Genomic DNA, 24,636 nt, shown 5'->3' with positions numbered 1-24,636 from the left:
TGGTCCTTTCCAATCGGTATTGATCCTTGATATTCAATGAATGTTCTATTTGTGAGCACTTCAAAGTTGTATTTCAGACACTGTGAAAATAGTAATCGCCATAATGGGAATGTAAGTATTTTAATGTGAAAGTCACAACTGCACTGTATCAAATGTGATTAATAATGAAGAGATGAAATAAAGAAACAGAGTAGTGAGGGTACTGTGGAACTAACAGGGCAAGGTGGAAATGTGAATGGAAGCTCCTTTAAAAGGTTAACCGTGACTGTGCTGAGGTACCGACTTGTTAAAAAGAACCTACTACCACATATGAATTTGCCATTCACCAAACACCAAGTGATGGAGAAACTACAAACCAAGTGCGACTCGTGTACACCTAATTAAGAAATACCGGCTTACCCACCAAGCGCAAAACTGCTTCCGGGTCAACTGGCGGGACGCGCAGCCCAATCAGCACTGGTGGAGGAGGGGGCCGGGCCCAGCCATGTGTGTGTGGGGGCCGAGCGGCCCCCCCTTTCCTTGCGTGTGAGACTACCTCTGTGCCTAGTCTGGTAACTATGCACAGGTAGCCTGGTGCAGAGGGGACTTTGCAGGGATAGATATTGACCTAGGGTAGGCCTTATAATATTAGTGGGCACTCATAAGTAAGGTCAGTATGGTTTACTGTTTTGCCTGCAATGACACTTTATTATACACATGGGGGAAATCCGCCTCAGAGTGCAGTTTTGCTTCTATTAGACCTTCAAAGTCCCGTGAGGTATAAATCTTGGGTGGAAAAAGGGCACCCAGTTCACATACGTGGGGCCTTAGATCATACATATGCACTTAATGGGTATCCAGAATGTTCATATTTCCCTGGATCATCTCAGGATCAGAACCCTGCTGGGTTAAGTTAATTACATTTCTCCACAGCAGAGAAAACAATGGCCTCCATACACAAAAATATAGTAAATAATAGTGTGTCCCTAAATTCCTGAGGAAGAAGAGGTGGGGAAAAAAACTGCAGTCATATAGCTGTCCCACTATACGAGGGTTGTGGACTGCCCAGGCCCACTGAACAAAGGAGGAAATCCTGACAACTGGAGCCAACATTGGAGGAGGCTCCTCTCTGAAGTTTTGGTGGGAAAAGCCCTGATATAGAAGAGGGGTGGAGCTGAGGCTCTCAGAGGAGATGTGGCCAGTGACTTCTGGGCGGCTCCATCTCGGACTGACCCGCATGCTCTGCAGGAGGGTTGGGACAGGGGTGGGATGGATATGTGGCACCCTCGGTTTGGCCAGTGGTGTCTGATTTCTAGAACATTCCACCCCCATTTCATAAACTCTTGCACAAAGGAGTGTTTTTTTTATTTTTACCCAGGTTAGGGGCATGGATGCGGCCACACCCCAGGATCATTCCTCCCCTGAAGGCCCCACATTTTCCACAGGGGCGATGCAGGAAAGACCGGGGGAGTGTTATTGCATATCACATCGCAACAAGAAACAAGGGACCCAGTACCCCATCTCTTGACATCCAAGCAGCACCAGAGGAAGGGGATGGCGGTCATTCACCCCCAAAGTGGTGGTCTCATCCCTGCTCCCTCTGCACATGCTGGGGAAAGCAGGGCAGCCACCACACCACACACAGTGCATGCATGGAGCAGGCAGGGTAAATAGCAGACTGCGGCCTCCCACGCCGGCAGAGAAGGAGCAAGCTGTGTGGGGAGCAGGCATGGGCAGCTGCGGGTGTTCTCCCCAAGCTGCCCCAACGTGTTGACCAACTGGGGTGCATGGGTGGGACCAGGCATCCCCAAATAATAAACATAACAGGAGGCATGTGGCTAAAAAAAGGAAAACTGGCTCCAACCAGCAGAGCAGGAGAGTAGCTCATCAAATATTTACTGCTTCCAGACGTAGTGCCCTATAATGTCCTGTGGGGCCCTTTCTGGTTTACAAATGGAGCTTTGTATTGGCCCCAAAATGGGCTGAGGCACCACCGATGAGGTTGTGGGGGACTGCAAGAGGCACTGTGTTGTATATTTATCCTTCTTTAACTTAATGAGATGGGCATACCCCCGAAGTTCACCCAACTCCTCCCTGAACACAGACCCAAATTCAGACAAGATGAATTCAATAGAGTCATCGTCAACAACCATAATTTGGTTCTTTGCTCTAGGATTGATGACGATGTAGAGGTCATATTGATGTACCCACCCTAGAATAGGCGGGCCATCAATGGAAACATAAACTTTCCCAAAAATAGACCTTTTCTCAAAAGCAATCTCAGATTCAAAGAAACCCAGGATTTCAATTTTCTGGCCATTGAAACCCTTAGGTGAAATATCACTACGCTGTAATTTCACCCCTTCCCAAAAGGCATCGAAAGTAGACTTGGGTATAATGGTATGTCGAGAACCCGTGTCAACCATCAACAACACCTCGTGGGAGTCAATCTTGAAGATGGCTTTGGGTCTGGTTTGTCTCGGATCATCACAGATGACATCAACATCGTCAATGACCAAAAGCCTGTCAGGTTCAACTCCAGAATCATCAGCGTAGTAGTCATCAACAGTATTCACTCTCTGTCTAGTTTTGCTCTTGCACATCTTGGAAAAATGTCCGACTTTCCCACACTTCAAACACTCTTTGTTTGATGCAAAGCAAAACCTGGCGTCGGAAGAGTGACTGCTACTGCCACACCTGTTGCAGACTTTGCTTACTGAAGTTTTCTTGACAGTGGGTCTGGGTCTGTTTTTTACTACCGCAACACTGTCTCCAGAACAATGCTCACACCCCACAACGCTACCTTTGTCGGTAACCACAGAAACTTCTTGGTGAGGAGTTGACTTGTGCGAATCAAGGACCTTCATGCACTTACTAGACTCTTCAATTACTTTGGCCAGATCAATTGCGTCTTTCAAGGTAGGATTTTTGGCTGCCCATAGCCTCTCTTGGATTTTCTTACTTGAGCACTGGACGACTAATTGATCTCTTATGAGCTCGTCATTCATAGAACCGAACTTACACTTTATAGAAAGCTCTCTGAGTCTGGCCACAAAATCATCTATGGTTTCTGACTCTTTTTGGCGTTGTGTATAGAACTTATAGCGGTTCATGATCAGATTCTCTTCCTTTGCAAATCTGATCTCCAAGCGATCAACCGCTTCCTTAAACTCATCAATGTCATGCCCACCAGCTCTAAGTGTGATAGGTAGGAATCTAAAGACCCTCTGCCCTTCTTTGCCCAAAGTGCTCAAAAGGATAGCTTTTTTCCTTTTGGGTGAAAATTCCTGTCCATCAAGTGCTTCTAGGTAATTGTCAAACATGATATACCAGTCTTCCCAAGGTATTTCAGGTACACCAGGTTCAGGTAGGAACTGGGGAGGCAAAGTTACCACAAATTGTTGTGCCATGTTCACTGATTGTAGAGTGAAAACAAAATAACCACAAGTTTTGCACAACAAAAAACTAAGAGATTGTAGTAACAGTTCTTACCATTCATAAAGTGTCCAAACAATATTGAAGTACTGCGACAGAGCCAGGCAGAAGTTTTAGGGCAAACGAGTAAATTCCAATTCAAAATCACCAAAAACGGCTGGAAGACAAAGTGAGGCTTGTAATGTAAACACTAGACGACAAAATTGTCGCCGCTGAAAACGAGGCTTGAATTTCGGTTGAAATGAGGCTTGGAGGACAAAGGCCTGAAGGAAAGATGGTCGCCGGCGAAAACGAGGCTTGAATCTGTTCTGGAACGAGGCTTGGAACTCACAGGGAGCGTCTCTCATTAGCACCAAGGAAACATGTTGCGCTCGCCTCGGCTGACTCGTGCACAGCCTCTCTGACGACAGCTGGTGTGTTTCCAGGGCAACAGGAAGCGGTGTCTCGAGCGTTGCTCGCGCACGCGCTGTACTCACTGCGCAATGACTGACGAGTCTGATGCGTCTCCACGGCAACCGAAGACGGTGTCTCGAGCGTGGCTCACACACGCGCTGCGCTTGCTCAGCAATGACTCACCAACTCCCCACCAGTGATTTTTCTTCAAAGAAACAGTAACCCTTTGTTTCTGTATAGTCAAAATTATAACCCCCCACCCCGCCCCCCCCCTAATATTCAACTAGATTGCAAGCACTCCCATTAGTGGAGCTTTTGCTCTGCAGCTGGAAGAGAAGAACCCTCTTTAGGCTGGTCATTTGGGTAGATTTTATGTGACCTGACAGTATATAAAGAAGGCATAGACACATGACAGGTTTCATTTAAATGTATTATTAAACTTTGATGTTGACATGGATTATGGATTCATCTTGAAATGCTTTATTAACAATGATTATTGCATTTATACATGGTTAATGTGGATTTTGTGAAATGATGGTTGTTTTAATGTGGATACATTGTTTTTTAATGTGATGTCCACTGACAACGCCTGTGTTGTTTAAAGTGGCATCCACTCATATTGTATTGTGCTGTCTAGTGCAGGTGGGGAGGTACTGTGATTTTGGGGATTATCACCCTTTAGGGGTCAAATGTGAATGCAGAATGTCTTCTAGGGTATTTTCAATCTGCCTTAGGTATGTATTTGTAAATTAATGCATGTATTTAGTAGTGTCCATAGTAAATGTACTTTACTTTTTTCTAAAGAAAAGCACTGCAAAATAATCATTTATTTAGTCTTATTATTGTGTGCCAGTCAATGGTGATTACTAGCCCACTCTACCTCCTCTGAGTAGGTCTTGGACTGCTCTGCTTCACTACCCTGAGAGTTCAGCACTACCATGGGGTGCTTGGTTCCCAGTAAGGGGAAATTGTGTATCTATTCTTTGTGCAGACCTTACATTTTGCTGGACAGAATACCTTAGTCTTGATTGTGAAGAGTTGTGGAATACCACAATAAGGATATGTCACACAGCAAAGGCGATGCAAGGTTCGGGTAAGGAGATGCACCCTGCTACGTTAGGCGAGGCAATGCACTTGCGCAGATATGGTTCCAACAGCATTGGATCAGAGAGCAAAGCGTCGAGCAGCAGAGGTGATGGGCCAGTTCTTTGGGAGATGTACAAAGCTGCAGTTGAGATGGGTTGGTTCTGCTAATTCCACAGATAGGCTAGCAGCACCTTCATGCCCAATTCCAAGGGTCCAGTACTGGGATGGTACGCCTTGGAAATTCAAGGCTCACAGATGGCAGAGTCCAGGTGCTGAGGTCAAGGTTTTTGGATGCATGTTATTCCTTAAGGCATCTGATCAGGAGGCTAGTCAACTACCCCTTGGAGTCACTCTGTGTCATGATCCTCCGTGGGGCTATAGGCACAAGTAAATGGACTACAACTCCTAGTATGCCACTGGGTAAGCACCGGGTTTCTCAGGCAAGCGGAGGCGGTCTTTATATTGCCTCCCTTGGGACAAACCGGTACTTGTCGATTGAGAATTTGAGCCGCTAACCCCAGATGCTTCGTAGTGATACCGCTGATATTTTGGAATTTTGCTCCACTGACCGGAGCTTTCAGGCTCTGGCTAGGATCGTTCATGGGCAATAGGAGCTGCCGCATAGAGCTTATAGGAGGACGCTCAACGCTCTCCACGGACCGGAGCTTTCCCACTCTGGCTGAGCCTTCACTGGCAGTAGGAGCTGCAGCATCAGCATTCAACTTCCTTCCAGGACCGGAGCCTTCCAGCATTTGTTGAGCTTCAGTAGGCAGTGGGAACCACCACCTTTGCCGTTGCCATCCAGTTGCAGGTTTCTCTACTGACAGGATGAAGAAATCCAAAGCGTACTAGGTGAGCCTGCTTCTGCTACTTAAGACGAATTTTGGACTAGCCACTCCGAGGATTGGAGCACCAGTCATTTCAAGAGTCCTGCCTTCTGATACACATACGTGTGACCCAGCCTGTCACATGTCAGTGTTGGGCCTCAAAGCCTTTCTGCATTATAGACTCTTCCCTGCATTGTGTGAGTCTTGTCATGTTCCAGTTGGGGAAAGAGATTTTCTACTTGTACTCTGTTTGTTTCCCTGTCTTCCCACTAGTTAAGTGAGAAACTAATCATGTTTGATTGACTAGAGAGGATTCAGGGCTGTGTATAGTTTAGTGTGCACTCTCAAGGAGAGAGTAACCTCTGCATATACATTTCTTTTGGGGACCTTGTTACTTTGGATCGTTTGTACCTTGGATTCCAGTTCAACTCATTTCCCAGCCAAGTTGCTTCCTTCACTTGCTTCCCACCTGATTACTGCTTTTTTTCACCGGGGTATAGATTGTAAGTATATCGCTGTTGATAGGGAGTGGATAATTCGTCTCCGGCTCTGCTTGGCATAAACTGATAGTCCGAGAAGAGTAACTGCTGTAATTTCTTCTCTGTGCAGGGTAACCCCATCAGTTGTGGACTTCTCCAAGTAACAGGGTCTGCATTCCTACAGATGAGGATCAAAAAGGCCCTCAGTAGCGGACCCCTACTCTTTTGGTATTTTATTCACTTCCCCTTTCCCTTGTGTGCTTCCACGCAGAGGAAGCGCTTACAACCTTACTGGGGGGGTGCAGTGGGGAATTGGGACCTATGTGTCCCCCATGCTGGATCTGTTCCTGGAGGTTAGTGGCTGTGTGCTGGGAACCAACCCGAGATCTGACAGGAGGGAAGCAGGTGAGCAGAGCAGGGTAGCAGTCTTTCAGAGCATCAGCCCACCAAAGTGGTAGTCTTTGCACCAGCACAGCAGTCCTTCTTCCTGTCAGAGAATACAGTTCCAGAAGTGTACTGAAGAGTTGGAGTCTGAGATCCAATATTTACACCTGGTGGCCACTTTGGAGTAGAGGAAGCTTCTAGAAGGTTTCCACTTCTAAGGTGTCCGGCATCCCCTTACTCCCTGTCCTGGTTCCAGCTTGTCTGGGATCACAAACGGCCAGTGTTAAACCCTTGGTGAGAGTGCTCAGGCAGAGCGTTTGTGTTGTGCAAGTGTGGTAGGTGACAGCACCTCCACGTCATTGACTCAAAGTGGCCCATCCTACCAATACCTATCTCCCCTTTGTCTCACAATCTGGGAGCAATACATAAAGACCAAATGACAGCTACACCTAGTTATGTGACCCAGGTAAAGGTTGGGACCATGGTTAGGATAAGAAAATGCAGACTTTATAAAGTTAACTCGCATAGGCCCACCACCCTGCCAATAATACCTGTCTTTCTTTTGTGTTGCTGTCTGGAAGCAATACACAGAGACCATCTGCCAACTACACCTAGTCATGTGAACCAGGAACAGGCTGCAGGCACCAAATGGTTAGGACGAGAAAATACTAAGGGCCTCATTTATGAAAAGTGATGCATCGCTGCGAGAAAACAGCTATGTGTCACTTTTCATTGCGCCCTCCTCGTAACACCAATGATGCGTCATATTTCCAGTATGACGCATCATGTCGCAAGTAGTTACAGATACGTCAGTATTTCTGACGAAACTGTAGGCGAAAAAATGACGCATTGGAGTGCATCACAAAAGAGACGCAACTCCATCAATGGGTCAATACACATGGGCAAGTCCCATGTGGAATGTGCCTGCGTCAGTCTTAAGCCTGCCATGAGGCAGGCGTAAGATATTGACGCATTTGCATCCTAGAAGTGGCGCAGTGAAATCTTATAGATTTCACTGCGTCACTTCTACGAGGCTTACTTGCGTCAGAACGCCCACCCTGCATACATTACACCTAGCACAGATGTAATGTGGCGCAGGGGTTTACAAAGTGACGCATCTACCTACATGCATCACTCTGTAAATATGACACAACATGGCACATTTTTTACCCTGCTGGTGCATCACAAAAAGTGACGCCCCGACAGCGCAAAAGTGACGCATGGGCTCATAAATAAGCCCCTAACTTTCTAAAAGTCAAACAACTTCACACTTGCCAGTACTGATACGAGTTCACCATCTCACATCATGATCACACAAAAAATTTAATATGACCATATCTTTTATTTTTCATCAGTTATTTTGTATCGATTTTTTAAAATTACAGAATGCATTTTTCATCTATTAGAGCATCAATTTGTCACAAACATTGCACAACATAGAGACACAACAACATTGTTACATTAAATTACATTCTTTAAAGCAAAAACAAAATTAGACAATTCATCAATATGTAAAACCTAATACAGAGATCTTAATAGCTCTGGTTCTGCAATTTCTAAAAGTATATGTCATTTTGTCATACAAAACACAGCCTTTTAAGCTGGTGTTTCAACTTCCTGCTTATATTCCTTTTAACCAAGGGCATGACCAAACACTGTACCAATTGGGCTCATTTCGAACCTTATTCTGTATCTTACAGGGCGCTCCTCAGGACTCAGAACACACAATGAGCTGAAAAATAAAATACCTATTTAACAAATATTCTCATACTTGTGCACCACATGCCTCTCATACACCGTCCTCACTGATCATCTTGTATGTGTCACCACATTTTGCTGAAAACAAACCAATTGAAGAAGGTAATCAACCACAATTTGCACTTGCTTGAAAATCTGGACGCATCTTTTACGAAACCGCTATTTGCACTCAAAAAAGAGAAAAGCATTGGAAACCAAGTGGTCGGGGCCTCATTTTTTAAGACATAGAATCAAAATACATTATGTAAAAAAATTTAATTTACCACCGATTGTGGGACACCACAGGTATGGCACATTTACCTGCTGCAACCAAACTATTGAAGGACCTTTGTTTTCAAACAAAAACATCAATTGGAAACACAAGTCTTTTTCCAATTGCAAGACAAAAAAATGTTGTTTATGGAATACTGTGCCCTTGCCCAAAGCTGCACATTGAGAAAACAAATCAGGAAGTACGACAACAAATTACCCAACATAAATCCATATTTCGGAAAAGGTGCGTCTTGCCCCATTGGTAAGCCATTGAAATAATCTGTACTATGTAGAGAGCGAGTTACATTGGACTATGATATCAGCAATAGAATCAGCTACTCGGGGAGGTGATCTGGAGAGACAAATGATCCAGAGAAAGGCATTGTTAATAGTGAAATTTAACTCTGCTGTTGATGGTCTAAACGGAATGACAGCGCTGCAAAATGTATATATTTACACAGATATCTTCAGGCCACTGCCAGTGCTAACGCGGGATTACTGGTTACTAATTATCTTACCAAATCCCATTTCCTGTCGACTGAATCGTTGGTACCTGTCTTGAGTAAAAGGTAATCTCGCAGTAAACAATCAATTTAAGAACTTACACCACTCTAAATGACCACTGACCAAAATTAAGTTTTAAAGATTTAATATAAAGTCAAAGATAACTGAAGATACAAACTTCTCAAAATGAGATTAAGAAGATAAATCGGTATCACTATGAACATGAACTTTTTGAATAATCTGAGTCTGAAAAACAGAATAATAAGCACAAGCTCGAAAACCATCAGGTTTGCCAAAATGGATACAAGTTGCAACCTCAAAGTCATTACAGAAAAGAAAATTAAGGTTAGTCTGTCCCTACACTACACTAAATGACATCCCTACTTAACAAGATCTTTACCCTCTAGGTGTCAGCCGTGGTGATTTCCTAAGAAGATCACGCACTTCTCTTTGTCTCTTCTCTGATAATGGGTCTCTCCTGATCAGCCTATCTGCCTACCCATCCGCTTCCTTAGGCTCCCAAAATCATCTGCTCTGCTCTCCTCCCGGGTCACTTTCCCTAATACCAAATCACATTTCCAATAGAAACACCCCTTGGGACGCCCCTCACGTGGTACATCTTTGCGCGGTAAACTCCATGATGGTACTCTTGAAGACCCTCGTTATAGTTGACCTTGGTTCCCAGGCGGCTTCTTCAGTGCGCTGATACCCCCTGAAATTCCTGGAAACTCCTACAGGCCTGCGCAAGGCGCCACTGAACAAAGTCCCTTTCATTCGAGCTGATTAGGACCTTCGCACCTGCATACAGCTCGTCCTGCAGTGGGCCTCAAATTCCAGACTTCACCATATCTTAGGCCATAAAACACTCTCAGAGCTCCATACTGGACACCTCACGACCTCTCCTCTAACGAGCACATGACGATTTAAACTACATGACATTATCTGTTCTGGCCTACTTGATTTACATGCAGCAGGTTCCTGCACTCTTAAAACGTTAACTTGATTTAAACAGCAAACATTCTTAACTAGCATACGTTTCTAAAATAACACATCTATAAAGCATATACTTTTAACCCTAAGTTCAATAGTACATTTTGAAAGAACCATGTCAACTTTATCTCACATCATTTTAGCAGCACGTTCAGGTTTGCTGTGAATTGCCCTAAGGCCTACACAAAATACTGGAATCCAAAGTTACATTTAATTTGGACATGACTCTTTTTAACATGAGAACCATGAGGGTTTCACATATACTCCAACATTTCTACATTTAATCTCACACCGTTATAATTATGGTTACTCTACTTAACATTCTATACATTTCGCTATTGAATATAAAACACTCGTGTGCAAAACATGTTTAAACTAACTACGTGCTTGTAAATATGGCGTACTTATACATTTTTTTCAAACTTGTGCTCTCTCAGTCCCCCCTTTGATGACCTTTAGGGGTCATCATTACCATGACACTAAAATGTAGAACCTTTAAAGTGAAGACAGGGCAGTACCACTTCTTTTCATACTCTCTAATGCTTTCAGACTCTTATATTGAGTGTCCTGCATCGCTGTCAACTCTTCTTCCTGTTTCTTCATAGCTCTCTGTAACCTATTTGCTCTATACCATTGATACAAACGCACCAATCCCCACAAAGTGATTACACAAATCACTACTATGATGATGGGTTTCAATATGTACCAAACGATACCCTTTCTGTGGTTGGCGTTTTCTGCACCACAAACCTTCCCACTACACTCTGTACAGTGTTGTTTGGAGGTGTTTCTCCGCCTTTGCTAGGTGTCCATTCCGATATAGGGAGTGGTGTATATCCCTCTATCTCATTCCCATCTTCCCTTGCGAGCCCTCTATCTTCTATCAATCCCACTCTCGGAGGTGGTCTATCCATTAACAATCTGTTTATCAGATTGTCCTCCGACTCGCTTTCCTCGTCTTCTTCCATGAGGTTTCCTCCTCCTGACACCTCCCTCATCGGATACATTTTCTCCACCTCAATAGTCTGTACCCTCCAACGCTTTTCCTCCTCATCCCATTTGGAATCTCGCACTGCCCTTACCGATCGCGTCAGCCTTTGTTGACGCCTGTTCAAATTTCGGTCGTGTGCAGCCTTAATCCATGCATTAAGAGCCTCAAACTGTGTTGGTCTAGGTGAGGGTTTCAATGAGGACATGGTTGCTTTTAGCCGATGTAACACCTCTAACTTAAACGTTCCATACTTCGGGAACTGCATTTCCTCATTTCCTTCCGTAAGCTTATTCCAAGCCCCAATCCACAATATCCTATGCAGCCCCACATTCGTTGCCATATAATGAGCTGGCGTACCCTCTGGGGGAGCCTCTTCCCCGTAATAATGTTCACTTCGTTTACGTTTAAAAATCCCTTTCAAACACTTAAAACACTTCATGATTTCTCTTTTCTCCGCGTTTGTTTACTTCCTGATGATATTCCACCAATCTCAGCGCCGTTCTCACTAACTGGCCTATCCGTACGCGGCTTTCCTCCGACGTCACTCTAGCCACCCAACCAGAGCGCGGCTCTAGCTAACGTCACACCAACCGCTCAATCAGAGCGCGGCTCTAGCCGACGTCACCCGTCCCCCTTCGCAGCAGTTCCCCTCCTTTCTCAGCTCGTCTCCTCGGTCATGCACGCATCCCATTCATACTCTGAAAAATGATTACTTCCGTCCAAGCGATCACCTTTCTTTGACTGTACGCCCACAGTCTTTCTGTAGTTGTCACCCTAACTTGGCGAAATGTCTTTCCGTTTACTTCCAGACAATCGCCTTCTCCGATAGGTTACTCACACGCAGTAACTTTCGACCAGCGTCCGTTACTCATACACTCACTCTTACACTCCCCCTATCTTGGATCCACGGCGGTCAATGGTACCTCGTGACCTCCGTACTATGGTCGACAACTACCCTGGATGTTCGATACACCCAAAACCACTTAAGCTCTGGCCTGAACTTAAGATTTCACCAGTTCACCCGTTTACCAGGTTACCAGTTTACCAGGTTGCGCGCGCTCACAACCTTCTCTCTTTCACACTACAGGCATTCAACTCCGCAAGACATTACAATACAAATACAACACAAAACACCGCAATCTGTTCACGCATGACCCTTTTTATACTCACTCTCCGATACTGCTGCTTTTCTCGCACCGTCTGCACCTTTCGGCACACGATTCTTCCGCTGCTCGTCTCTCGACGTCTCGGGCCTTGGGGTAAACTAACCTCTCTAGATTACCTTCCTCAAGAAGATAACCATCCTCACTCTGCTACCAACTGCTAACGCGGGATTACTGGTTACTAATTATCTTACCAAATCCCATTTCCTGTCGACTGAATCGTTGGTACCTGTCTTGAGTAAAAGGTAATCTCGCAGTAAACAATCAATTTAAGAACTTACACCACTCTAAATGACCACTGACCAAAATTAAGTTTTAAAGATTTAATATAAAGTCAAAGATAACTGAAGATACAAACTTCTCAAAATGAGATTAAGAAGATAAATCGGTATCACTATGAACATGAACTTTTTGAATAATCTGAGTCTGAAAAACAGAATAATAAGCACAAGCTCGAAAACCATCAGGTTTGCCAAAATGGATACAAGTTGCAACCTCAAAGTCATTACAGAAAAGAAAATTAAGGTTAGTCTGTCCCTACACTACACTAAATGACATCCCTACTTAACAAGATCTTTACCCTCTAGGTGTCAGCCGTGGTGATTTCCTAAGAAGATCACGCACTTCTCTTTGTCTCTTCTCTGATAATGGGTCTCTCCTGATCAGCCTATCTGCCTACCCATCCGCTTCCTTAGGCTCCCAAAATCATCTGCTCTGCTCTCCTCCCGGGTCACTTTCCCTAATACCAAATCACATTTCCAATAGAAACGCCCCTTGGGACGCCCCTCACGTGGTACATCTTTGCGCGGTAAACTCCATGATGGTACTCTTGAAGACCCTCGTTATAGTTGACCTTGGTTCCCAGGCGGCTTCTTCAGTGCGCTGATACCCCCTGAAATTCCTGGAAACTCCTACAGGCCTGCGCAAGGCGCCACTGAACAAAGTCCCTTTCATTCGAGCTGATTAGGACCTTCGCACCTGCATACAGCTCGTCCTGCAGTGGGCCTCAAATTCCAGACTTCACCATATCTTAGGCCATAAAACACTCTCAGAGCTCCATACTGGACACCTCACGACCTCTCCTCTAACGAGCACATGACGATTTAAACTACATGACATTATCTGTTCTGGCCTACTTGATTTACATGCAGCAGGTTCCTGCACTCTTAAAACGTTAACTTGATTTAAACAGCAAACATTCTTAACTAGCATACGTTTCTAAAATAACACATCTATAAAGCATATACTTTTAACCCTAAGTTCAATAGTACATTTTGAAAGAACCATGTCAACTTTATCTCACATCATTTTAGCAGCACGTTCAGGTTTGCTGTGAATTGCCCTAAGGCCTACACAAAATACTGGAATCCAAAGTTACATTTAATTTGGACATGACTCTTTTTAACATGAGAACCATGAGGGTTTCACATATACTCCAACATTTCTACATTTAATCTCACACCGTTATAATTATGGTTACTCTACTTAACATTCTATACATTTCGCTATTGAATATAAAACACTCGTGTGCAAAACATGTTTAAACTAACTACGTGCTTGTAAATATGGCGTACTTATACATTTTTTTCAAACTTGTGCTCTCTCACCAGCAGTAAGTCTCAAGATGTTGTCTTTTATAAGGAGTCCGCACTGAATCATTCAAACTACAACCTTCATGTACCTAAGCATCAACTTACATCCAAGAAGCACAAATGTAAGTGTTTAGGTGTTAGAGGGAGATCCTCCCTCCCCAACACGGTTTTACACTTTAGTTAATTTCATTCTAGCAGGACAGCGCTATTTTGTATAAACAAAAATAATTTACTGTAGGGGGTCACGTGAGACCTGTAATGACGCAAGTACACAGACCCGGAAGTAAACGCGGAGTACACCGGGCTAAATACTGGCATTGAACACTCCGCACTGAATTGCCAGCGTGGAGAGTAACAGTCCCGTTCGTTGTTCCTTCAAGTAAAAGGTGTGTGTAAATGGGCTCTTTAAATTCCTGTGTAAAACATGTTGCATGCCGAACGTGTCTTAGTTGGCCAACCGGTAAATTGCAGAGTGATTGTGTTTCTCTTGTAGTTTCGTGAATTGAAGTCTTTTTTCTTACATTCTAGTGGATTGATACATATTCCCAGGAAGTGTCAATGGGTTACCATGGTTGGAAAGGACTTTCCAGGTACAAGTGAGTGTTTTATGAGTTCGGTCAAGAAGGGGATTTCCACAAGAGAAAAAGGAAATGGATTTTACAATGTTTGCCTTTTTTTGTCTTTCTCAGTTATCTAGTAAAATCATGAAGCTTAGCCCATTCCTAAACTTTAAAGGATAATTAAACAGGAGAGACTTATTTTGGATATAAGAGGGGAAAACAGTGAGGACGGTGTATGAGAGGCATGTTGTGCACAAGTATGAGAATATTTGTTAGCAGAAGTATGTTTTATTTTTTCAGCTCATTGTGTGTTCTGAGTCTTAAGGAGAACCCTGTAAGATACAGAATAGGGTTCGAAATGAGTTACCTGTTGTTATTCCAAACAAGTGTGTTTTTTGCAAGCATCTACCATGGAGGTTCGCATTGTGAATTAATGTAGGTTTTTATTGAAACGGTGTATATTGAGCCCAATTGGTACACTGTTTGGTCATGCCCTTGTTAAAAGGAATACATAAGCAGGGTGTTGAAACACCAGCTTAAAGGGCTGTGTTTTGTTCGAAAAAATGACAAATTATTTTTAGAAATTGTAGAAACCGGAGCTATTAAGATCTCTGTATTAGGTTTTACATATTGATGTATTGTCTAATAATTTGTTTTGTTTTAAAGAATGTAATTTAATGTAAAACTGTTGTTGTGTCTCTATGTTGTGCAATGTTTGTAACAAATTGATGTTCTAATGGATGAATAATGCATTCTGAGAATTTTTAAAAATAGATACAAAATAACAGATGAAAAATAAAAGATATGGTCATATTAAGAGGTTTGTGTAATCATGATGCGAGATGGTGAACTGGTATCAGTACTGGCACGTGTCAAGTTGTTTGATTGTTAAATCTGCATAGCCTTACTGATTATGGGTCCAACCCTTTCTAGTTGAGGAACTTTTTAAAAGGAGCATTTTCAGAATTGTGACCAAAAGTCCCACTATACCATTAAAAAGGGTTTTCCATTACAATGCCTTAGACACCAAACTTGCACTGTCTATCTGCTGCCGTTTGGAAGTTACAGCTTATTAAATATAAAAAGGTACTTCCAACGTTGGGAGAGGCAGGCCTTGCAGTAGTGAAAAACACATTTAGGAGTTTTTCACTACCAGGAAAGGTACAACTTAAAAGTACATGCCTAACTTTTAAAATACTTCACCTTGCCTTCTGAGCTGTTCAAGGCCTACCCTAGTGGTGACTTGTATGGATTAAAAAGGAAAGTTTGGGACTGGCGAAAGTATTTGTCTGCACACACAGGCTGAAGTGGCAGGCCTGAGACATGTTTAAAAGGCTACTTAAGTGGGTTGCACAATCAGTGCTGCATACGCACTAGTAGCATTTACTTTACATTCCCTGGGCACAGGCAGTACCACTTTAGCAGGGACTCACAAGTAAATTCAAATGGCCAATTGGGTTTAGGCCAGTTCTGCAACGTTTTAAGTGGCGAGCACAATCACTTCTGCACTGGTTAGCAGTGGTAATGTGCGCACAGCCTCAAAGCCCACTAAAATAAAGTCAGCAAAACAGGAGAGTTGAATGCCAAAGGTTAGGGGAGAACCACACCAAGGATGCCAGGTCTAACACCCACACTTTACTTCTCAGGAGTTGATGGAAGCACTGTTAATTATTCCTTTTGTGTGGGGCGGCCTTACGCTCATGGAATTGGTGGCATTTTGGTCACTCTGCATTACATCTTTAATGCAAAGTTCCAGCTGGATTCTGCCAATTACCATGTGGCAGGATGTTCTCCTGTTCGAGCAATGCAATGATAATGGGACCAAGCCAAGGCTCCAGCCAGCGAGCTGGGAAGTGCAACTGAGATATGGCAACCCCTAGCACAATTTTCACTAGGAAACATTCTTGTGCCATTTTCTAAACCAATCAGTCTTTATTTTTTGAGTGTGAATAATCACCCGAGGGTATCAAGGCACTAAGATCTCACAGGTTCCAGTCAAAAATTCAAGTTGTGCATCCCTTTCTTAATTTTGCTGGAGAAGGTGATGTTTGCAGGTGGAAGGATAGGTTGTTTCTAGGACGATGAGGTGGGAGAAGGAACAACCTCAACTGTAGCTTCAACAAATGCGGGGTGTGTGAGTGAGGACGAGGAAAGCAGAGCGCAACCTCGTTGGGTTGGTGGAAGTTCAGGTGGTGTTTGATGTATGCTTCTCCTTGGTCATGGAGGGCCTTGTGTAGGTATCTCTTAGCATCTTGAACTGGCATATCTTTTGGACAAGGAGCCAGGTCGGGGGGGAGATGTGTGTCCATTTGGGAAGGTTAAGGATAAGTCTGGCAGCTGAGTTCTGTATAATCTGAAATCTCTCCCATGATCAGTACTTCTCTGCCTAGTCAGTGTTGAGCTTTAGGCAGTTGGTCGTCATCCAGTTGGCAACACTCATCATGGCGTTGAGGAAATTTGTTCTGATAGTCGAGGTGTCTTCTGTGAGCAAGAGGATGAGCTGGATGTCATCTGTGTGGATATGATATTGAGCCCATGGGTTCTGACGGGGATGGTCGTCCGGTTATTGGTGCAGAGTTGGAAGTTGAGTTGCTCCATGATCGGTGTGATGTTGTCTTCGGTGGTGGGGCAGTGGGCAGTGCCCTTGTGGATGATGGCAATGCCTCTGCCATGTTTGTTGGTGCAGTTGCGGTGTATAATATTGTGGTTTTTGGGTGTAGTGGTGGCGATGTCGAGGGCTAAGGAGGGGTTGAGCCAGGCCTTGGTGATGAAGATCAGGTGAGGTTTTAGGGTGGTGATGGTGTCCCACATTTCGGTGGCATGTTTGTAGAGGGACTGGGCGTAGAGCAGGATGCACTGTAGAGTTCCGGGCGGTCTACAGGTGGGGGAGTGCGTGTGGTGAGGGTTGCTGTGTGGGCCGGAGATCCCAGACTACATTGAACAGCGGCAACGGTAGCAGGCAAGGGTCCTTTCATTGATCAAAAAGAAGTGATGCAGCAGCATGTTGTTGCAGCATCTGCGGTCCAGGGCCAGGAGCTCAGCGGAAAAGTATCAGTGGGTGGTCAGAGGGCAGGGGTTCCTGACACTGGGCGGGGTCCAGGCACGGGTGGGAGCAGACAGGCTTGCCTTTGGTTCACTAACAACATCCTGTTGTACGGGTCCGCTGCACAGCCATGCTACAGCATCCCTTAAGTAGGTCCTGCGGGTGGGAGGGGAGATGAGTGGCAGGAAGCAGGAGGCATCAGTCATGAACTGTCATGTTCAGAGGACTGTTTCGTGAGTAGAGTTTCTACTCAAGAGGCAGCAAAATCAACTCGCCATTGGATTTTTAAGTAACTATTCTATCCAAATGGAAGTTTCAGCTAGTGTTTTTGCGCACAACTCATTTTTTGTACTAGGAAGGAAGTGCCACAAAGGTCCTGACTACCTTTCCAGTAGGGGCTTACTTTCTGTTGAAGGAGGTACGGATGGTGGTATTATACGCCAGAATCGGTCCATATTGCACGTGTTTTTAAGTGCTGTTACTGGCTTTTAAACTTTAACTTTTACTGTTGGTCACTGGTTTCTATATTTTATACTGGGCTAACCCTGCTTCACTTACTCGATCCTTTCTGCTGTTTCCTGCCAGGTCCACCACAGCTGCTTTGCTGTTTGAGCGGTGGGTGGGACCAGACAATTATTTCGCTTCCACTAACTTTTTCTCACTTCCGCTGGGGTCACGGAAGTCAGCGGTCCAGTTGTGCTGGGTTGGTGTCTACTTTAGACGCACGCATGCAGGAGCGGACACTTGGGGCCAGAACCCCTGGCTGTTTGGGGGCTGAACAATGCCTAACATGTTTGAAGGCGCAACTACATGAACTATGCTCCCGGATTGCCGGCATCTGTAGGCACAACCTTGTCATGGATTCAGAACATCTGAACTGCACCCACTGCACATATAAAGCCAGCGCTTTCAATGTAGGATGGGGGCTAGCCCTAAGTTAAACTTAATACTCATCAACTGCATTTCCCTTAGTAAACACAAATGTGAAATTCATGACTGGCTATTAGATTATCACCTAGATATTTTATTCCTCACTGAAACTTGGCTGAATTGGGCATCTGCTCCTGAGATATTGGATTCAGAAAAGGGGGTGGTGATGAACAGAGTGTCTGAATTAAGCAGACCACTCTTACCCAGTCCAAAGATCAGGGCTTGATCCATCACCGTTATTTAGCTCACTGCCCCATCCCAGCTCAGAACCTGGCTATATGCAAATTAGTCTGTCCCTGGCCCAGTGCATCATGGGAACAGGGCAGACCAAACTACCAAGCCAATTCTTCACCAGAAAGGAGACAAGCTACCGGGGACCGGTTTCTGGCATTTCAGCCTCGTCGGCCCGGCTTGCTTGAATCCTGATGGAGCTGAGATATTGGAAGCCCTCCCTCAGGATTATGGCATCCTTAGACTGAATTGCCAGATTAAACGCGGGGGAGGTATAGCCATGGTCTATAAATGATCTCTTCACTGCACTCTGGACATGGCCAACATAGTAGTGAAGCAGCCTCCTTTTCAGTCACAGCAGCTAGTAATCACACTGTGAAGGGATTTTTTATTTATCGACCTCCCGGCCCTGCCACCAACGTTACGTCCAGCTTACTGCAGCATATGATACAACCTGCACTACGCTATAAGAAATTGTTAGTCTTTGAGGATTTTAATTTGCACATTGATTACCTAATTAATAATGAAGCCCAATCTCCACGTCAGTAACTACAGGCCCTGCAGTTTATACTCAAATCCACTCTCCCTACACACCAACAAGGGCATATACTTGACCCTATTTTTACCAGTTGTCAAGGGTTAGTAATTGAACCCACTACAGCAGTGCCATGGTCTGACCACCACATCGTGGCATTCTCTATCCCATTAGCTAATACATTCCTAATAGATGTAAAGATCTATCCTCACTGGCGAGAACTGAGACTCCGATGACAAGTTCACATGAGTCGTGTGATAGAATTGCAGATTATTTTGCGGAGAAGGTAGCTAAAATATATGATACCTTTCCGGATGAGGCTCATGTTGGGAGAACTTTCCAAGCTGAGAGGACTACAGGGGACATGGCCAATTGCCTTTCTAAACCTGACACACCCACACTTGTATATCACAAAGCTATAGCTTCCTGTATTAAATCTGGCTCTCCAACTGAGCCAAAGACACCTAAGATCATGAGAGCAGGCCTGGAGATTTTATTGCCATATATACAGCAACTTCTCGAGCTCTCCTTCTCTGAGGGTGGGTCCATAAACCTTGGAAACAGGATGCCATACTCCCCCTTCTGAAAAAGCTGGGTGCTGACTCTAGTCAGCCAGAAAACCTACGCCCTTTTTCACTTCTGCCCCATCTCTCCAAAATTGCAGAAAAAGTGGTGAATCAACAATTAGTAACACACATGAACCAGCAAAACTTACTTCACCCCTCGCAATTGGGCTTTAGAGCGACATACTCGATGGCGTCAGCATTGCTCCTTGCCACTGAGTCCATATGTAGGCATGTGGATGTGGGGCAGACAATGGCCTCTGTCCTTCTGGACCTTAGTGTGGCCTTTGACACGGTTTCCCCATCCACTGTCGCACTGAAATGGATGAATTCTTTCCTGCAGGACAGGAACTTCCAGGTGGCACAGCGTCCACACATTTCCAAATGCATAGCTCTGCCAGAGGGGGTCCCCCAGGGCTCCATTTTGAGCCCCACCCTTTTTATTAATCTACATGTTGCACCCCTGGCAGAGATTGTGGAATGACCGGGCATCCCCATTGTGTCATATGCAGATGACACACAATTGGTGGTGTCACTGTGAGATACCGCGGAGGGAGTTCTCCTCATGCCTAAAGGACTTGGCTGACTGGATGACAAACAACTGCCTTAAATTATATGTCAGTAAAACAGAGATTGTAGTGGTGGGAAATCCCCCCATTTGGTCCTCGGCATGGTGGCTGTAGACACTGGGCCCAACCCCACTCCAAGTAAACAGGGTAAAAACCTAGGAATATGGTTAGACTCCAATCTATCGGTGGAGACACAGACCCGCAAGGTGACAGGGAAGTGTTTCAGGACTCTGAGGATGTTGCAGAAATCCCTGGACGTTCTTCCCACTCCAGCTAGGAAAACCCTGGTCCATGCCTTGGTAACATCGCAGCTGGATTATGGAAATGCCCTATACTTAGGAGTAACTAAAAAAGGTCTTCACAGGCTACAATGCATCCAGAATGAGGCAACCTGCCTAGTTCTGAAGCTGCCAAGGAGAGCTTCTGTGGGGAAGGCTCTCGAGGACCTGCACTGGTTACCTTTGGCAAAAAGAGTCATTTTTAAAGCTTTATGCATTATCCACTATATCCTACAGGGCAAAGGTCCTAGCTATTTGCATAGCTTACTTACTCCGTATATCCCCACACACCATCTCATATTGGCCAGGACTCATCTGGTCAAAGTCCCTAAGATACAAAAACCCAGAATGGGGGCTATCTTTCAGCTATTTGGCAGCCAACAATTGGAATGCTCTTCCGCTCTTCCTCTCTCCCTCTGTGCGTAATCTTCGGAGGTTCTCTTCCAAAACTGAAAACATGGTTGATCCAGGTATAGGTCTTTTTGCTGTCCTCCTTCCCCGTAGAGTTTGGCCAGGATGATTAAAAGCAGTAGCTGCAACTTGCATGAATCCTGAGCAAAGTGAGTCCATTATTATGGGACATCCAGTAACTGTGTATGTTCTACATGCAGTTGTGATTTTGTTAACAAGAACTAAAACTCAGTATTTGACTCCTAGTTGGCTGACTAAGTATTAGCGAATCCTTCTAGATGCAGCCAATGTGACCATTGCTAGGTGTAATATTCTGAACCCAGCTATATTATTGCCTGATTCACATTTTGCAGAAGTTAGAAATGAAGTTGAACATAATTGTATCGACCTTACAGAGTACTGTACCAAACCTTGCCCAGACACAAGAGAAGAGCCATTAATAAATTCAGAACATGAGCTATTCGTAGATGGTTCATGCATGCGCCATGAAGAAGGAGGATTGAGTGCTGCTTATGCTGTGTGTACTTTATGGGGTCCAGTCGAAGCATCCTATTTACCTGGAGTCAAGTCTGCACAAGTAGCCAAATTAATTGCATTGACAAGAGCTTGCAAAATTGGGAAACATTGGAAAGTAACCATCTACACCGATAGCCAGTATGATTATGGGGTTGTGAATGACTTTGGCTAACTTTGGATGCAAAGGGAGTTTTTGACTTCATCAGGTACTCCTATTAAAAATGGAAATTACGTGAAAGACTTGCTAAAAGCAATCCAATTACCAGAAACAGTGGCTGTGGTCAAGTGTGCTGCTCACCAATCTGGCAATGACAGAGTGACAGCAGGTAACCGATATGCCTACCAATTAGCCCAACACTGTGCCAAACATAAAATGGCAATAAATAAGAAAATTGATGCACGTGGAAACAGCTGCCAACTTACGTTGCTTGGAAGAGTGAAAATGTGGGAGAAAGTGAGAGACTTACAAACGACGCAGAGCAAAGGGAAAATGAACAATGGAAAAAGATAGGTTGTCAGAAAAGGGCTGCAGATAGTGTCATTGTTTACCTTGATGGTAGGCCTGTGTTACCAAACTGTATGCTTGCTCCTATGGCTAGGATGTACCACGAGATTCTCACTTAGGCAGAGATGCGATGATAAGATTGTTCAGGCAAACTTGGTTTAATGCGAGGTTCAGGAACATAGCAGAGAGTCTTTGCCAGTGGTGCTTAATTTGTCAGCAAATGAATCCAGGGAAGAAAACTGTAGTGTTGCCAGGAAAGATTGGAAAGGCAGAGGGTCCGCTCATACGACTACAGATTGATTTTATCCAGTTACCCCCTTGTCGAGGACTGAAGTGTGTCCTTGTCATTGTCTGCCTATTTTCAAAATGGGTGGAAGCCTACCCTACCAGAAGAAATTATAGCATTACTATAGCAAAACTCCTGCTCAGAGAGCTCATTCCACATTTCGGTTTTCCAGTAACAATTGAATCAGACCTAGGAAGACATTTAATAATTAAATAATTTCTCTAATCTGTGAAGCTTTTAAAATTGAGCAAAAGCTGCATGGTGCATACCGCCCAGAGGCTTCTGGAGTGGTAGAACAACTGAACGGCACAATCAAGTCAAGTTTGGGAAAGATATATGAATCTGCTCGATTAGAATGGCCTGATGCTTTACCTCTTGTTCTGATGGGACTCAGAAGCATCCCAGATAGAAACACAGGCTTGAGTCCCCATGAGATACTCATGGGAAGAGCAATGAGGCAGGCATGGGTGCCAGGACACAAGCTAATAAATATATCTGATGACTTAGTACTAGAGTACTGCAAAGAACTGGCTGACCAAGTGCGTTCTATCTCTCACCAGGTTGGAAAAGACGCTTTCGCCAGACAATCAACTCCAGCACATGATCTGATTCCAGGTGACTGGGTTGTGATAAAGGAACATACTCGAGAATCTTGCCTAGCTCCGAGGTGGGGAAAGCCACATCAAGTGATATTGGTTACCACCACAGCTGTGAAGTACAAGGGAATTCTGAATTTGATCCATGCGAGTCACACCAAAAGAGTTACTGAACCTGATGAAACAGAAACTGAAGCTTGTGCAGCTGAGGGGTCACAATAAGTTGATCCCGAAGTAGTTGATGAGGAACAACTGAGCACCAGTCAGGATGAATGCATCCCAGTGACTGACATTCCTGCAGATTTTGTGAGAACCAGAAGTCAAACCTATTTAGATAGACAGAGTGATGGTATGGATGAGTTAGGAATAGAAGAACGTACTCAGATTACAGAAATCAAAGCCAATAGTAATTCTGAGGAGGAACAGATATGTTAAAATGTTATGTTATGTTAAAAAAATTTATTGAGCGCGACTAACACCATTAGGTTTCTTGGCGCTTATGCTGAGGAAGCGGTGAGGAAAACATGAGACAGAAACTAAATGTAGGACTCGGTGAAGAGGAGGGTTTTAAGGAGTGATCTGAACCCGGAATATGAAGGAGAAAACCTAAGAGAAAAGGGAAGGGAGTTCCAAAAAGATGGAGCTAGAAATGAAAACGTGAGGCCACCATGTTTCTTCCTCTTAAATCTGGGGACTGATAGCAGAGCCATCTGAGATGATCGGAGATTACGGGGAGGAACATACGGGTGGAGAAGAGAGGAGATAAAAAGAGGACCTTGGCCTGCAAGAGATTTTGAGACAATGCAGCCAAGCTTAAACTTACAGCGAGCAGATACCGGCAGCCAGTGGAGACTTTTTAGGAGAGGACGAACATGTTGATCTCTAGGTTGGTGATAAATCAGGCGAGCAGCTTGATTTTGGATCAACTGGAGTCTCTTCAGTTGGTAGTCAGGGATGCCTACATACAGTGCGTTTGCGTAGTCAAGCCTCAAAATGACTAACGCAAGCAAAGCCAAAGTAAGAGCTTCGGTGGTGAGTAGGCGAGAGATTTTTCGGATTTTCCTGAGTTGAAAATGGCTGGCGGGCACTACTGCGCTGATCTGGGGTGTCATAGAGAGATCGTTGCTAATGACAACACCCAGGCTCTTGGCTGAATTAACTGGGGAAGGAGGGCTACCCAGACTTGTAGGCCAAAAGGAAGGCTGCCAAGGATTGGAAAGTCCCCCGACAAGAATCAGTTCGGTCTTGTCGGGGTTGAGCTTCAGATGGTTTGAGCTCATCCAATTGCTAATGAAGCAGAGCGTGTTTTGGAAGGTAGTGATGGAATCATCAGAGGAATCAATGGTGAAGACCAATTGAATGTCATCCGCGTAATTAAACGCGGTGACACTCAGCCCACGAAGGGAACGAAGTAGAGGGGCCAGGTATAAATTAAAAAGGAGGGGGGACAAAGAGGAGCCCTGCGGGACACCGCAGGTCAGCCCGACCTGGGTAGCAGAGAACTGGGACAGCCTGACAGCTTGTTGGCGTTCAGTAAGGAAAGACTGAACCCAGTCCAGGGCGGTACCATGGATACCAGCCTCTCTGACACGGTCGACCAAAATACCGTGGTCGACCGTGTCAAAGGCGGCCGATAGATCCAGGAGGACTAGGGCCTGACGGATGTTGGCGTCGGCCCCTCTGCGCAGTTCATCCATCACGGAGAGGATGACTGCCTCTGTAGAGTGCGCAGGTCTGAACCCGGCCTGCTTGGAGTCCAAGACGCATGAGTCTTCGACGA

The sequence above is a fragment of the Lissotriton helveticus genome, chromosome 4_1 (assembly GCF_964261635.1).
Source record: "Lissotriton helveticus chromosome 4_1, aLisHel1.1, whole genome shotgun sequence".
Classification (NCBI taxonomy): Eukaryota; Metazoa; Chordata; class Amphibia; order Caudata; family Salamandridae; genus Lissotriton; species Lissotriton helveticus.
Note: the sequence above shows the minus strand (reverse complement) of the source record.